Below are 15476 nucleotides of genomic sequence, written 5' to 3' on the forward strand. Positions count from 1 at the left end.
CGTCCATGACAGGTGGGCCCAACAGGTCGGTGGCCCACCTGTCATGCAGCCAAAGGCAGGTGCGGTTAAGGCGAGAGGGCGTTGTAGTAATCAAACTTCTCAGTCTTGTACGAGTTGACGCGACACATCAAAGCACTGCACTCGATATATTTCAATAATTTGCGTTTATCGATGCATTAATTACAACGCATACATGCATGCCGTGACTCTCCTTTTGATACTTGCATGTGTTGATTTAATGCACCTTGAAGTAGTATGAATATGTGGCGGTAAAGCTTTGTAATGCCCCGGCCCTAATAAAGCGAGAGATGGTTGTGCACGAGGAGGGCGAGATCATGCAGACGGAACAGGACCCGACGATGGAGCTCTCTATGGTCTCGATGGAACACACCTTGCTCCACTGCCCCTTGTGCCTCCGCCCCTTGAAGCCTCCAGTGTATGAGGTTCGAATACACCTCGTCCGTTCGGCTGATCAAGCAAGGTGCAGGTTTCTTGATTGATGTGTTGTTCGATTGATTTGTGCAGTGCAAGGGAGGGCACCTGGCTTGCGCGGACTGCCGCGTCGAGCGCCCCAGGAACTAGCGGCACTGCTAGAAGTGCGAGCGCGGCGATGGCTTCGACGTGCAGAACACGGCGGTGGACGTCGACCTCTCCTCGGTGAGGGTGGAGTGCCCGCATGAAGGTTGTGGGCTCTACGTCACTTACCACAAGCTCGCCGATCACCAAAGCGTGTGTCCGCTCACGCCCTGCAAATGCCCCGTGCCCGTCTGCGGCTACGAAGGCCCGCCGCCGGTGCTCTCCCACCACATCAGCACCGTGCATCCCATGCCCATGCACAGGATCCATTACGGCAAGGCGCTCCAGCTGCAAGTGCCACTGTCGGAGCCACGGCTCTTGCTGTTCGCGGAGGAGGATGGCCGCGCATTTTTCTTGGTCGGCGGCGTGCTCGACATCGGCGCGCCTATCGCCGTGTCGGTCGTCTGCATCAGAGCGGGGGCGTCCCCACAGCCGCACTACGTGGCCAAGCTGTGGGCGAAAGGCCCGCCGGGGGAGCCCAAAGGCAGGACCAACGCCGTCAAGGTGGAAATGGAGGTGACAAGCAGCAGGGATCCCGGCAACGTCGCCGTGCAGGAGCTGACCTTCTTCATAGTTCCACCCAAGCTGCTGGCCGGGGCTAAGCTGGTGTCCCTCCACATTCAGATTGACAAGCTCACATCCTAAATGATTCTACAGTGCCGTCTGTTTATCTTAGTAATATGCTAATACAGGGGTTAGCTCGGTCTACTTTAGCTTAAGAGATGGTGGGTTTTGGTGGCGATGCAGCAATTACCTCGACATCAGATCAGCAGAGAAAGTAATTTCGAACAGTCGAATGGATATTTTGTGTCTGTGGGATATAAAGATCCTTTGGGTAAGAAGTAACAGCTTATATGCTTTTTTCTGAAACGGAACAGCGATACTAGTATAATTTTTGTTGACATGCACTAATATTTTCGAAACGGACGTCGAGCTGTAGCTAGAAGGGCGGTTGGGACGCGGCATCGGCCCATACTGCGGTGACCCCCGATTGGGATGCACCCACTGTGGATTTTCTCCCTCGCTGATGTCGACCGTGTCTACGCAGAACATTGTTCCCTTCCCCCAGCTGCGGGATCAGGCCGGATATGTGACCAGCGGTGTGGCCACCGTCGTTCTATGCTTGTGAAGAGAGCAACCCAAGCAAGCAGGCTTGTAGCTTAGGCTCCTGCTAGTGTATATATAGTGGTTTTCTTTTTCTCTCCATATCAACCATTTTATATTGCATACGTGTCATTGAAGAGTGAAATGATGGTTGCTTATTCCGACTAACTTACTGTGTGATTTGACTGCTCCTTTAGTGGTCCCTACACGTACTCCCCCTACGTGTATGCAACAGTCACACGTACACATGGACGCAAAAACGCGCGCGACGCCCTAATGCATGCATGTCCGAGCACACGACGGAACACACACGGTCACGCTCAAGTGCTCAACCTACACGTGCATGCACACAAATACTCAGCCAGGGTGAGCTAGTGACCGTATAAACACCGGAAAATGTATATATTGAGCACAATGAGCGTATTATGAAGTCCACTGACCGTATTTTTACAAATACACAGTGACAGACAGTGTATTTATCTCGTTTGAAATTAAGTCATATTAACTGGAGAGGAGGCAGTATGGACTAGCATTACTTTGTTGTGTCCCGTCAACTTGCCGAACGAGGAGAAGCTTGCAGGACGGGAGAAGCTTGCGCGCGGTGGCTCGCAGTACAAGGAGAAACTTTTGACTAATGCAAGCTCTCCTTCGCTCAGGCGGTGGACGTGCAATAGTTAATTCGGTGTCAGATTGCCAGAAGCATACACTATACTAGTACTATTATTGTTGCACTTCCCGAAGAGGCGAACAGCCAAGCGCAAAGTTATTAGTACTACTTCTACTACTACTACTACTACTACTACTACTACTACTACTACTATAGTCTATAGAGGTATGTACTATACTAGTACTAGGAACCGAATGGAGGAGCGTCTGCACTCTTATTATATTTTTAAAATGTGATAAAGCAATCTTCAACACATTTGGTTCTCTTCGAGGGTTCTCGCATGTGATAATGGAAGTTGATTGCATGGTACATTCGCCACAATTCTCGCTTAATTCGGGCTCATATCCTGTTACAAATAGGAGCGCTCGGTAATATTTCCTATTTTTTGTTATTCGGCATGTAAACAGGTCAGCAAACCTTGCGGCACATCTTTGTGCGAACCGTGCTTGCTGCACTTTGAATGTGGCCGAGAGCTGGCTTGATGAAACACCTCGCTTCCTACTTCTTTTTTTGCGGGGTACCTCGCTTCCTAGTGACCAGTGTCTTGGCTGATCGTCCTAAGAATGCTTATATATGAATAAAGCTCTCTCATTTACCCGCAAAAAAGATTAAGCCATATTATCCGGAAAGGAGGGAGTATGGACTAGCACTACTTGTTGGTGTGTCCCGTCAACTCGCAAAACGAGGAGAAGCTTGCAGGAAAAGGTGATGCTCGCTTACGCCTTTTGACTAATGCAACGTACCCTCGCCCAGGCGGTGGACATGCATCAGTTCATTCGGTGTCAGATTCCAGAGGCATACACTGTAGTACCGAACATGCGGAGTACCATCATTGTTCGACTTCACGAAGAGGTGAAGAGCCAAGTGCAAGGTTTAGTAGTACGAGTAGTACTACTACTAGAACAGCATGGTGGAGCCTCTGTACTCTTTTTTTTAAATCTCTGATAAAGTACACATTTATTCCGGAGAAGGGCGGAAAACGGCAGCCCAACATGTAATGATGATATCGATCAACCATGCTCGAATATATCTTGGCCTCCGTGCGAGCCCGTCTGTGTGTTCTCGCTCCTCGTCTCTCTCAAGGAACGGCGGGTTGGCCATTTTGCCGTCAATTGAGATCGGTTTGCTCACACTCCGGTCCCACATGTCAGTGATATGCCAAGAGGAGGTGCGTTGACCGACTGGCCATACGCGTACTTGGTTTTGCTCCTTCATACTACTCCTCCCTCTGTCACAGTTTACAGGGTGCGCTTCATTATGATGCATTTCTCTCAATGCATTTCCACCACCAGAGAGACTTTAGACGCGTTTGGTTTAATGCTCAATTAATTAGGGCGTGGTAACCGCAATCAAGTCCACAATTTTCTCTCGATGTAGTACTATGGAGTGGAGTAAGTGCATGCATGTGTGTACCCGGGGTGGAACCACTGCATGCATGTGTGTACGCATTATTTTCTCTAGTAATAGATGTCATGCTATAACTACCAATGCTATTTTCAGGTCGATCGCTAGTCTCCTTGGTCCCAGAGATTTTTTTCTTTTTCTGAAGCGCACTCTATAAACAGTGACGGATGGAGTAGTATGAGCGGATTCAAAGAAGAGCGTATTGATGGTTGCTTCTTCCAAGCAACTTACAGTGGGAAAGGTGGGGCTTATGATTTGACTGCTCATTACTCACTATTAATGCGGCGCAACGACCGGTCTGAGTCTCCGATGCGGCTGTGCACTACCCCCTCGTTCTTAAATATACTCCGGAGTATTTGTCTTTCTAGAGATTTCAATGAGTGACTACTCAAATATTTGTATTTTTAGAGATTCAAATGGACTACTACATACAGATGTATATAGACATATTTTAGAGTGTAGATTCACTCATTTTGCTCCATATGTAGTCACTTGTTGAAATCTCTAGAAAGACAAATATTTAGGAACGGAGGGAGTACACATACGAAGCAAAATGAGTGAATCTACACTCTAAACTATGCCCATTTGAAATTTGTAAAAAGACAAATATTGTTGATGACAGTTGCGACGACAAAAAAGAAGCATATTCCTTGTCCTAAGGGAAGATAACAACACGGTTGTGTTTGTCTAAAACGGTGTGAGGATGAGATTGCAATATGGAAAGTACGCCGGACGAGCTACGTTTTGGGCAAAGAACTATGGAAGATCCACATGCAGCGACGTGGGAAGACGGGCAGTGGAGCAAGGCCGGAGGGGATACCTAGAGGTCGTCGGGGTGTAACTAGGTGAGCAGCGGCGGGCGGAATTTTCCCATACTGCGGCAGCGAGCAGGTGGTGTAGGCCCTCCCGCGCCGGATCTTGGTCAGAGAGAACGGCGTGTACCGCAGATCGGGATGTGCTGCCTCGGCACCGTCGAACAGAGAAACGATGCACGTCCTCCCTTTCCGCCGGTGGACGGGATGCGGCCGGATCAGTGACCAACGGTGAGAGAGAGAGAGAGAGGCCACCGCAGCCTTGTGTGAGATACTCTGAAGAGAGACAAACCAGGCAGGCAGGCTCCATTGTATATAGTGGAGCGGACTACCTTTTTCTCCATAAAAATCATTTTATATTCTGTGTACGTGCCATTGAGCGATATAACTTTATTTAAAAATAACGCGCCAACGCATCAAGTCGAACTTTGTTTCGTGCACGCGTGGCACACGACCTCCGTAGGTAAACAACCGCTACACGCGTTCAAATTAGCACGTGGGCTGCCATTTCGTACAGAAATGAGCTCCACCGTGTACCCGCGCGGGTGTGGCTGGGCACAAAGCGTGAGTACATGCACGGTGCACCTATTCTCTTCTTGTATATGTACACCACCTACGTGGGGTTGTGTGAGAGAGATACAAACGTAGAGAGATATAGTGTGTGGGTTCATGTCAGGACCCCGATTCCAAGTCACATCGATCTAGTTGGTAACACCTCATATCACTTTGCGGCCTCACGCACGGTATTCCCACGGGTGTCGCCTTACCATGGCCCGGGACCATTTGCACCTTTTGGCTCACGTATATGATAGTGTCGCTAGCATCCATATGATAGAGAACCCGGGCCGACATGACTAATCGTGAACCCAAAGTGACACTAACTTACGGGGACAGGCATACATGAATCAACATCGAACATGGCAATCAGCAGCGTGCAAATCCAGGCTGTAGCACTGGGCTAACAGGACTCTGGTGAACCGGGCTGTAGCAGGCTAGGCAGGACTCTGGATGTCACCGCGTGACATTTCCCCGAAGGGACAGACACAGGAACGAAGTGAATCACATGCCGGCCAGTCAAGTGTTCCGGAGCAGTAGTGCTGGGCTAGTAGGACTCCGGTGAACCGGGCTGTAGCGGACTACTATGGCTCATGGAAGCACAAGACTACATTTCCCCATAAGAGAGGCTACCAAGGATAAACAACTAGGTTGTCGGATCCCACACATACCAAGCATTTCAATCATACACACAATATGCTCGATATGTGTAAATACAACATGGCATCACAAAAAAAACTCTATGAATCAAAGTATTTATTCATTAGGCTCCGAGGAGCGAGATATTACAAACATGGGTCTCATGACCCAACATTCAGAGCATAAAAGTCAAAGCACATGCGGAAGCTTAACATGTCTGAGTACAGACATCTACAAATGAAAAAGGCTGAGAAGCCTGACTATCTACCAGATCCTGCCGAGGGCACAAGATCGTAGCTGAGGTATCAAGCTAAACATCGAAGTCCACATGGAACTACTAGCGAGACTGACGTCTCTCTACAAAACATAAAGTAGGCAAACGTGAGTACAAATGTACCCAGCAAGACTTACATCAGAACTATCTACATATGCATCGGTATCAATAAAGGGGGTGGTGGAGTTTAACTGCAGCAAGCTAGCTTTGACTCAGTGGCTAACCTGAACTACGACTGCAAGTAACCTCTTTTGAGGTGGCGCACACGAGTCCACATATTCACCATATCAATACACCACTATGGATCCGCTCCTGTCTCCCTACGAGAATGCCATCCATAGCACTCACGCTTATCTTGCGCATTTTAGAGTATCCACTTTCACTTGTCTATGAACTGTACAGGCAACCCAGAAGTCCTTTTCCGCGGCACGGCTATTCGAATAGATGATGTTAACCCTCCAGGGGTGTACTTCTTCACACACGCTCTCGCCACTTACCACCATGTACACGTCATGTATCTCGGCAACCTTCAAGCGGAAGCCTGGCGAGGGAGTCGGCCACGACCTGACTAATCACGCAAGTCTCTAGTCCAGGTTTATCGCCTATTCGGGTTCCATCCGCAAGGAGATCCGGCCGGGGTGTCGCTCACGGCCCCAAATGATGTGTGCAGGGTTCCCAAGCCCACCTCGACAGATGGATCTATGCTTGGTACACCGTGCCACGGTGCCTAGTCTGTCCCAAGCCCACCTGTATCGGGTGCCACTTGGTAGACTACTAACACAACCTACAAACACCAGAAACTAGTTGCAACTCCTGGACAGAGATCGAGGCGGTTAATAAGCCGAGAGGGGTCGAGTTACCGGAACCCAATGTGTGGTAGTAGTTGTTCATGGATCACAAACACAGAACTCAGTTCCTGAGGACGGTTTCAATGAGACAACCCACCATGTACTCCTACATGGCCTCTCACCGCTACCTTTACCAAATTGTGTTCACACACTTAGCTCTCAACAGTAGGACATGTTCACAACTTTCCAATTCATCCCCGATGAATCAGACCTGACACAACTCTAAGCAATAGCAGGCATGACAAACAAGCATGAATGAGTAGGCACATCAGGGCTCAAACAACTCCTACTCATGCTAGTGGGTTTCATCTATTTACTGTGGCAATGATAGGTCATGCAGAGGAAAGGGGTTCAACTACCGCAGCATGTAAGAGTTGAATCACTGTTGTCCTAATTCAATAAAAGAGAGAAGGAGCGAGAGAGTGGGATTATATCGGAATGAACAAGGGGGTTTTGCTTGCCTGGCACTTCTGAAGATAGTATAGTTCTTCATCGGTGTCATCGATCTCATCGTCGGAACTACGTCCACTGAGAGGGGACAAATACCGGCAAACAGAGAAAGAACACAATCAATGCAATGCAACAACATGATGCATGATCATGACATGACAATATGCTGTGATTTGGGCTAATGCTACAGAAAGTTATTTTGATTGAAGTGGAATTCAAAGCTAGATCAAATTCCAACTCCAGGTCTATTTTCAAATTTGTCCTAATCATGTTTCATCCTAAACAGTGAGGTTAACTTGCTCAAACATGCATGAAAATGGTACAGATGGAAAGATTGGATTTTCTGATCATTTTTCTTATATAAATTATTTCATTTGGAGTTATAGATTAATTTCTATGATCTTTTGAAGTTTATACTATTTTCTGGAATTTTCTAAATTTGTTTTAATCCAGAAATTCCTTACTGCGTCAGCATGACGTCGGTGTGACGTCATCAAGTCAACAGGCGCGGTCCAGGTCAAACCTGACCGGTTGGGCCCACCAGTCAGTGACTCAGTGCTGCCTAGGGTCACAGACAGGTGGGGTCGAGTCAACGGACACGTCAACTTAGTCAACTCTGACGCGTGGGTCCTGCTGGATTAGTTAAAACTAAACATGAAAAAAAACTCTGGTTAGTTAATGGCATGGGGCCCATCTGTCAGTGACTGATGGGGGTGGTTAATTAAGGCCTAACGACTCATTTAACTGGCGGCTAATCACCGCCGACCACAGGCCGCGGCGGAGGGGCTCGGGTTCGCTCTCCCGGCGCCCAAATGAGCGGTGGAGAGCACCCACGGGGAGCCGGAGCTCGTCCGCATCCAGCGCAGCAAGCAGCAGCGGCTAGGAAGGCCGGAGCTCGTCGGAAACGAGCTCGGGGCGGCGGCCGGCTTTCGGGCGCAAGTGGCGCGGCGGCTACGGCATGCGAGAGGAAAAAGAGAGGGAGGGAGAAGAGTCGGTGGCTCACGGCGGTTGCGACGGCCGTCGAAGTGGGCTCGGGGGAGGTCGGAGCTGAGCGAGGCAGCGAGGGGGATCTCCGGCGACGGCAGTCGGGGACGGGCTCGGTGAGGCCAGAGGAGCGCGCCCGGCGTAGAGTGGCGGAGCGAGGACGTCGAGGCGGAGCTCATGGACACGTCAAAGGGGCGAGGGAATGGCTCAGGGAGCGACAGCGGCGGGCGGCGGCGATGGTGGTGCTCGGGTGTGGCGCGGGGAGAGCAGAGGATGGGGAGGAGCACGGGGGAGAGATCGAGGCGGTCGGGGAGGTTGCGTGGCGTCCTCTGGGCGCTTCGAGGCGGCGAGGAGACAGGCAGGCAAGGTGGAGGTGGCCGGCGCGTGCCGGCGCGCGTCGGGCACACGCGCTCCTGCCCACTCGCAGGAGGTGGAAGACGACAGGGGGAGCCCCTGGAGGGCTGGGCCAGAACAGGAGCTGGGCTGGTGCGGCTGCAGGTAGGTGGCCCACGTAGTTTCCTCGCTCTCTCTCTCCTTTTTATCTGTTTTTGTTTTCTATTTTTCTGTAGTTGTTTGGGCTTTATTAAAAATACCAGAGCACTTCTAAAAATCCTGAAAATAATTGTGGGCACCTTCTGAAATATTTACGATAGCCCTCAACTGTTTCCAGAATTATTTGAGCATTTAAGATAATTATAGCATTTAAATGCCCAAAGTCAAATACCTTATGATTTAATTCAAAAATCCAGAATGGCCTAGAAATACATGCATCATTTTTGGCAGAGGTTTTCACCTTTAGCAAAAATCATGAACTTTTCTAAAGGGCATTTGGGTTCATTGAAAATATTTTTATTGAACCTAGTTGAATTCATTTGATGCTAGGGTTTCAACAATCCCCTTTTCAACTTTCAAAGAAATTTAGACATGATGCATGGATGCTTGTGCAACTATTTGCAATCAAATTCTAGGGCTGTGACAACTCACCCCCACTAACAAGAATCTCGTCTCGAGATTCAAGACGTGAGGTAAGAAGACAAAGGGGATACAAAGCTAACACGATCTTCTCGATCCAACTGCCCTTCTCGGAGATGTTGATCCGCTACATCATATTGATTATGACATCCTTTCCTTCGAGAACTTCGTCCAACATGGCGATAAGAGAGCAAGACAACCTCACAAGAATGGATCATCGATCTTAATGAACACAAGATCGGCTCACGGAATGAGACGTGGAAACATTTCTTGAGCTGAGACACAAGACACACATCGGGAGGGATGGAAGAAACAGATGACGAAGGTTCAATTTGGTAGGCAACAATTCCACGCTGGAGTAGGATGCTGCATGGTTTCAAAGTAGCGAGAAGAATGATTGCCATGATTCCACAACGGGGCACCTTGGGGGAGGTGACTCGTAGAATTACTACCTTAACTGGAAAAAAGAATTACTTTTGATCCATAGATCATTGAAACTCTTCATACCAGCCTGAGGCAAATCACAATTGATCGTTTGAAAGAATTCGAGAGGATGGCATACTCAATTTGGAAAGGAAACTACAGTTATAGAACAACTTGGCAAATGGAAGGCACATTCCAGTTGATACCAAGGATATAACCTAGTGACTGAGCGTTCTTTCAAGAACTTGAGCATTTCCATATTCATCAAGGTTTTACCAACATCTATGCCAAGATCCTAGTGACACCTCGTACTACCATGATGAATAACGATGGGGGATGCAGGTGCAGAGGAGGACAACACTTTCTCGGATTTTACCTTAGCGAGGCCAAGGAATCTGGATGATCGACCGAGAGACATTTAGCACTCCACTTCTAATGTTCTCCTTGATGTACCAGCTTAACCCAATACCATTCGGTAACTGGAACATCAAGTAAAGGTCTGACTTCGGAAACAACTTATGGACTAAGTCATACCAACTCCTCATGGAAGAGTGGCCAAATTGCTGACTCAAGATACTACAATAATAGATCTCCCGGATAAGTGCGTTAGCCATGACATCCACTTAACAGTTCAAAAGACCAATATTATAATTCTTGGGAATGTCCCAACCATCATATCTGCCTGAGATTCAGATCTGGTTGGTAACAGGATATTTCAGACGGCATGTCTGAAAAGGAAAGGTTGCAACGCAAACCGACGAGATGACGCTGCGAGATTCTCGGGAAATGAACTATGATAGCAAGCCCCAAAACATGAGCTGGTTCTACTGCACACATGTGAACGCGCCGTCCCAGACAAGCATGACCACATAGTAGTCTTACAATAAAATACTACAGAGTTCTGGTTGGGAACCATCATTGAAGATAACGAACTCTTGTGCATGTCCGTCTGGGCCCTTCGGGAATAGCATTTGAACTTCTTATCCTTGAACAAATCAATCAGTGGCTTTGTGTGCTAGGAATTACATATGGAATGAAGATGATCAGCCTGTCAGACCATAGAATACTTCGCACTACATGACTGACTTGGGATGATTCCAAAGGAAGCAAGAACTAACTTTCTCGAATTCACGGCGGCAACTTACATCTAATGCACGTGAATCAAAGGAAGTCACTCCTTTCATCCAAACATAGGCTTCATGAATGAAACACGAAGATAATGCTTACAAAAGTTTCCAACACTAGCTTGATGTTCAACATAAATCATGGAGGAGACAAAATGCTGCTGATGGGCTCAATAGCAGCTCATCGGAATTTCCATATCACTGGACTTCCACCATTATGTGAACACGGTGATAGCATTGGTCAGACCAAAAGATGTAATGGTGTATGCTCGCGGGATCAACCACGAGTAAGACAACATTATGAATATCGTTGGTTCTGATTTGATCTGACGATAGCCCATAGTCAAATCAAAGTTCTGACAAGACAATAGATCCAACAACTGACACGGGGACCAATTGATGAAGCTATCATCTTTCTTCAACACACACAAACACAAGGATATACCTTTGGAATGAACTAAGTCAGATAAAGCTTTATCTTTCAACTCCCCAAGTTGTTGTTTAGCTCAACCGACTAGTTCAGGGTATCCAACACAGTATCTTGGAGAATGGGTGGTTTGGAGGAAAACCAACATGATCACGAACTCAACATAGCGGTCAGGTGACAACCTGGTAATACTTCCGAGAAGATATTCGGAACATCACGAACCACCAATATGTTACTAAGCTCGAGAACAATCTTGCTTTTCAGGGCAAGACAATATGATCAAATAAGCGAGGGACTGGCACAATCCTAACTCATTGATCGAAGTGTGCACCAGAAATATGGACTAGGTAGCACGATCAATCTTAGGATGATGATCAATAAACAGCACGCTAAGAATGAGAGTATTGTCCATTAACTACCAAGCAACGGAGTTGCTAGGAGTATTGATTTCACACATCACGGTTCACTTGTCGGCATTTCGGTCACAACAACACAAAGACCGAGGAATGAATAATGATGGCGAGAAGTATCACTGTAGCAAGAATTCATAAGATGGTGTACAATTCCCATGACATTCTTGATATAAAGATGGTAATACTCCAAGGTAGAACAGAACAAAACCTGGATTGGCATTTTGATCTGTGGAATACAACTACCTTGACCTAATCCTAGATATGGATGAGGTACTGGAGTTTGTTTCTCCTAGTCATTCCAGAATAGAATGGCTTGACAGACCACAAGAATATGAGGTATCGATGAGCATGAATGCATGACATGCTCTTGACTATCAAATGATAGACGGAGATCAGGATACAACCAGAGAGAGGGACAACTCAAAGGAACATATATCTGAGTTGTGGATCCATAGATTAGTATGTCGAGCAAAGCTCAACATTTCTTCCAGATAACCCATGCAGAAAGGTAGAACTGGCAGTCACAACATAGAATCGAGAACTCATCAAGAGCACTCTGGTTGTGATCTTTCGGTTCAACGAGGAACTTCTGCCATATTGGTTCATGGTATTGGAAGAAGGATTTACCACGGACCTCGAGGACTATCGCAAAGGTTACTAATATCCTAAAGGAACTAGCAACACTATCAACATGAAGTAGGGTGAATGTCGGGTTCAAGAACCCAGAAATAGAAGGCCTACTAACTAAATGGCATCACGAGATGCTTTCGAGAAAGATGGCCAGAATCATCACACTGGGGATAAAAGTATTGCTAGATTACTGGGTGATTCTCTAAGACACCTAGGTTCATAATAATAGCTCCAACATATATGCCGAGGCAACAGAGTACCTCAACTCATCGATTAGTGTGGTTGAACTGGCCCAAAGGGACATCGGGAACGGAAAGAAGGGATTTGCAAATGCATCAGACTATTTAGAAACCTGGGATGATTCGGACAGCATAACGGCTGTAAATGCTCAGAAATATTTGAGATATCTTGCAAAATGGTGGCATAACCACTCAACATCACCATATCAAAGTTCCGAGATCAACTGTCAACACACGGAGATAGTAGAAACTGAACTGAGACTTAAATGCATCAATCCTATAAGTCTACGGATTAGTAACACGTGATCCTGATAGAAAGATGAGAAGCCTAGTTCTTAATCCCCATAGAAGAGAAGAGGATGACTCAGATCAGGAGGGCATGAGGTAAAGGAGTAAAAAGAGCCTTACGTTCCCTTCCCCAATCAATTCCCTTATATAACTAAAGCATTTCTAGACTCAACTTCGACCAGTTTGGCTTGGTAGTCCTACAAGCAGTCAGGCTCTGATACCAAAGCTGTCAGGACCCCGATTCCAAGTCACATCGATCTAGCCGGTAACACCTCATATCACTTTGCGGCCTCACGCACGGTATTCCCATGGGTGTCGCCTTACCATGGCCCGGGACCGTTTGCGCCTTTTGGCTCACGTATATGATAGTGTCTCTAGCATCCATATGACAGAGAACCCGGGCCGACATGACTAATCGTGAACCCAAAGTGGCACTAACTTACGGGGACAGGCATACATGAATCAACATCGAGCATGTGGGTCAGCAGCATGCGAATCCGGGCTGTAGCACTGGGCTAACAGGACTCTGGTGAACCGGGCTATAGCAGGCTAGGCAGGACTCCGGATGTCACCGCGTGACATTTCCCCGAAGGGACAGACACAGGAACGAAGTGAATCACATGCCGGCCAGTCAAGTGTTCCGGAGCAGTAGTGCTGGGCTAGTAGGACTCCGGTGAACCGGGCTGTAGCGGACTACTATGGCTCATGGAAGCACAAGACTACATTTCCCCATAAGAGAGGCTACCAAGGATAAACAACTAGGTTGTCGGATCCCACACATACCAAGCATTTCAATCATACACACAATATGCTCGATATGTGTAAATACAACATGGCATCACAACAAAACTCTATGACTCAAAGTATTTATTCATTAGGCTCCGAGGAGCGAGATATTACAAACATGGGTCTCATGACCCAACATTCAGAGCATAAAAGTCAAAGCACATGCGGAAGCTTAACATGTCTGAGTACAGACATCTACAAATGAAAAGGGCTGAGAAGCCTGACTATCTACTAGATCCTGCCGAGGGCACAAGATCGTAGCTGAGGTATCAAGCTAAACGTCAAAGTCCACACGGAACTACTAGCGAGACTGACGTCTCTCTGTAAACATAAAATAGGCAAACGTGAGTACAAATGTACCCAGCAAGACTTACATCAGAACTATCTACATATGCATCGGTATCAAGAAAGGGGGTGGTGGAGTTTAACTGCAGCAAGCTAGCTTTGACTCAGTGGCTAACCTGAACTACGACTGCAAGTAACCTCTTTTGAGGTGGCGCATACGAGTCCACATATTCACCATATCAATACACCACTATGGATCCGCTCCCGTCTCCCTATGAGAACGCCATCCATAGCACTCACGCTTATCTTGCGCATTTTAGAGTATCCACTTTCACTTGTCTATGAACTGTACAGGCAACCCAGAAGTCCTTTTCCGCGGACACGGCTATTCGAATAGATGATGTTAACCATGCAGGGGTGTACTTCTTCACACACGCTCTCGCCACTTACCACCATGTACACGTCGTGTATCTCGGCAACCTTCAAGCGGAAGCCTGCCGAGGGAGTCCGCCACGACCTGACTAATCACGCAAGTCTCTAGTCCAGGTTTATCGCCTATTCGGGTTCCATCCGCAAGGAGATCCGGCCGGGGTGTCGCTCACGGCCCCAAATGATGTGTGCAGGGTTCCCAAGCCCACCTCGACAGATGGATCTATGCTTGGTACACCGTGCCACGGTGCCTAGTCTGTCCCAAGCCCACCTGTATCGGGTGCCACTTGGTAGACTACTAACACAACCTACAAACACCAGAAACTAGTTGCAACTCCTGGACAGAGATCGAGGCGGTTAATAAGCCGAGAGGGGTCGAGTTACCGGAACCCAATGTGTGGTAGTAGTTGTTCATGGATCACAAACACAGAACTCAGTTCCTGAGGACGGTTTCAATGAGACAACCCACCATGTACTCCTACATGGCCTCTCACCGCTACCTTTACCAAATTGTGTTCACACACTTAGCTCTCAACAGTAGGACATGTTCACAACTTTCCAATTCATCCCCGATGAATCAGACCTGACACAACTCTAAGCAATAGCAGGCATGACAAACAAGCATGAATGAGTAGGCACATCAGGGCTCAAACAACTCCTACTCATGCTAGTGGGTTTCATCTATTTACTGTGGCAATGACAGGTCATGCAGAGGAAAGGGGTTCAACTACCGCAGCATGTAACAGTTGAATCGTTGTTGTCCTAATGCAGTAAAAGAGAGCAGGAGCGAGAGAGTGGGATTATATCGGAATGAACAAGGGGGTTTTGCTTGCCTGGCACTTCTGAAGATAGTATAGTTCTTCATCGATCTCATCGTCGGAACTACGTCCACTGAGAGGGGACAAATACCGGCAAACAGAGAAAGAACACAATCAATGCAATGCAACAACATGATGCACAATCATGACATGGCAATATGCTGTGATTTGGGCTAATGCAACAGAAAGTTATTTTGATTGAAGTAGAATTCAAAGCTAGATCAAATTCCAACTCCAAGTCTATTTTCAAATTTGTCCTAATCATGTTTCATCCTAAACAGTGAGGTTAGCTTGCTCAAACATGCATGAAAATGGTATAGATGGAAAGA

The sequence above is a fragment of the Aegilops tauschii genome, chromosome 5 (genome assembly GCF_002575655.3).
Source record: "Aegilops tauschii subsp. strangulata cultivar AL8/78 chromosome 5, Aet v6.0, whole genome shotgun sequence".
NCBI classification, from domain to species: domain Eukaryota; kingdom Viridiplantae; phylum Streptophyta; class Magnoliopsida; order Poales; family Poaceae; genus Aegilops; species Aegilops tauschii.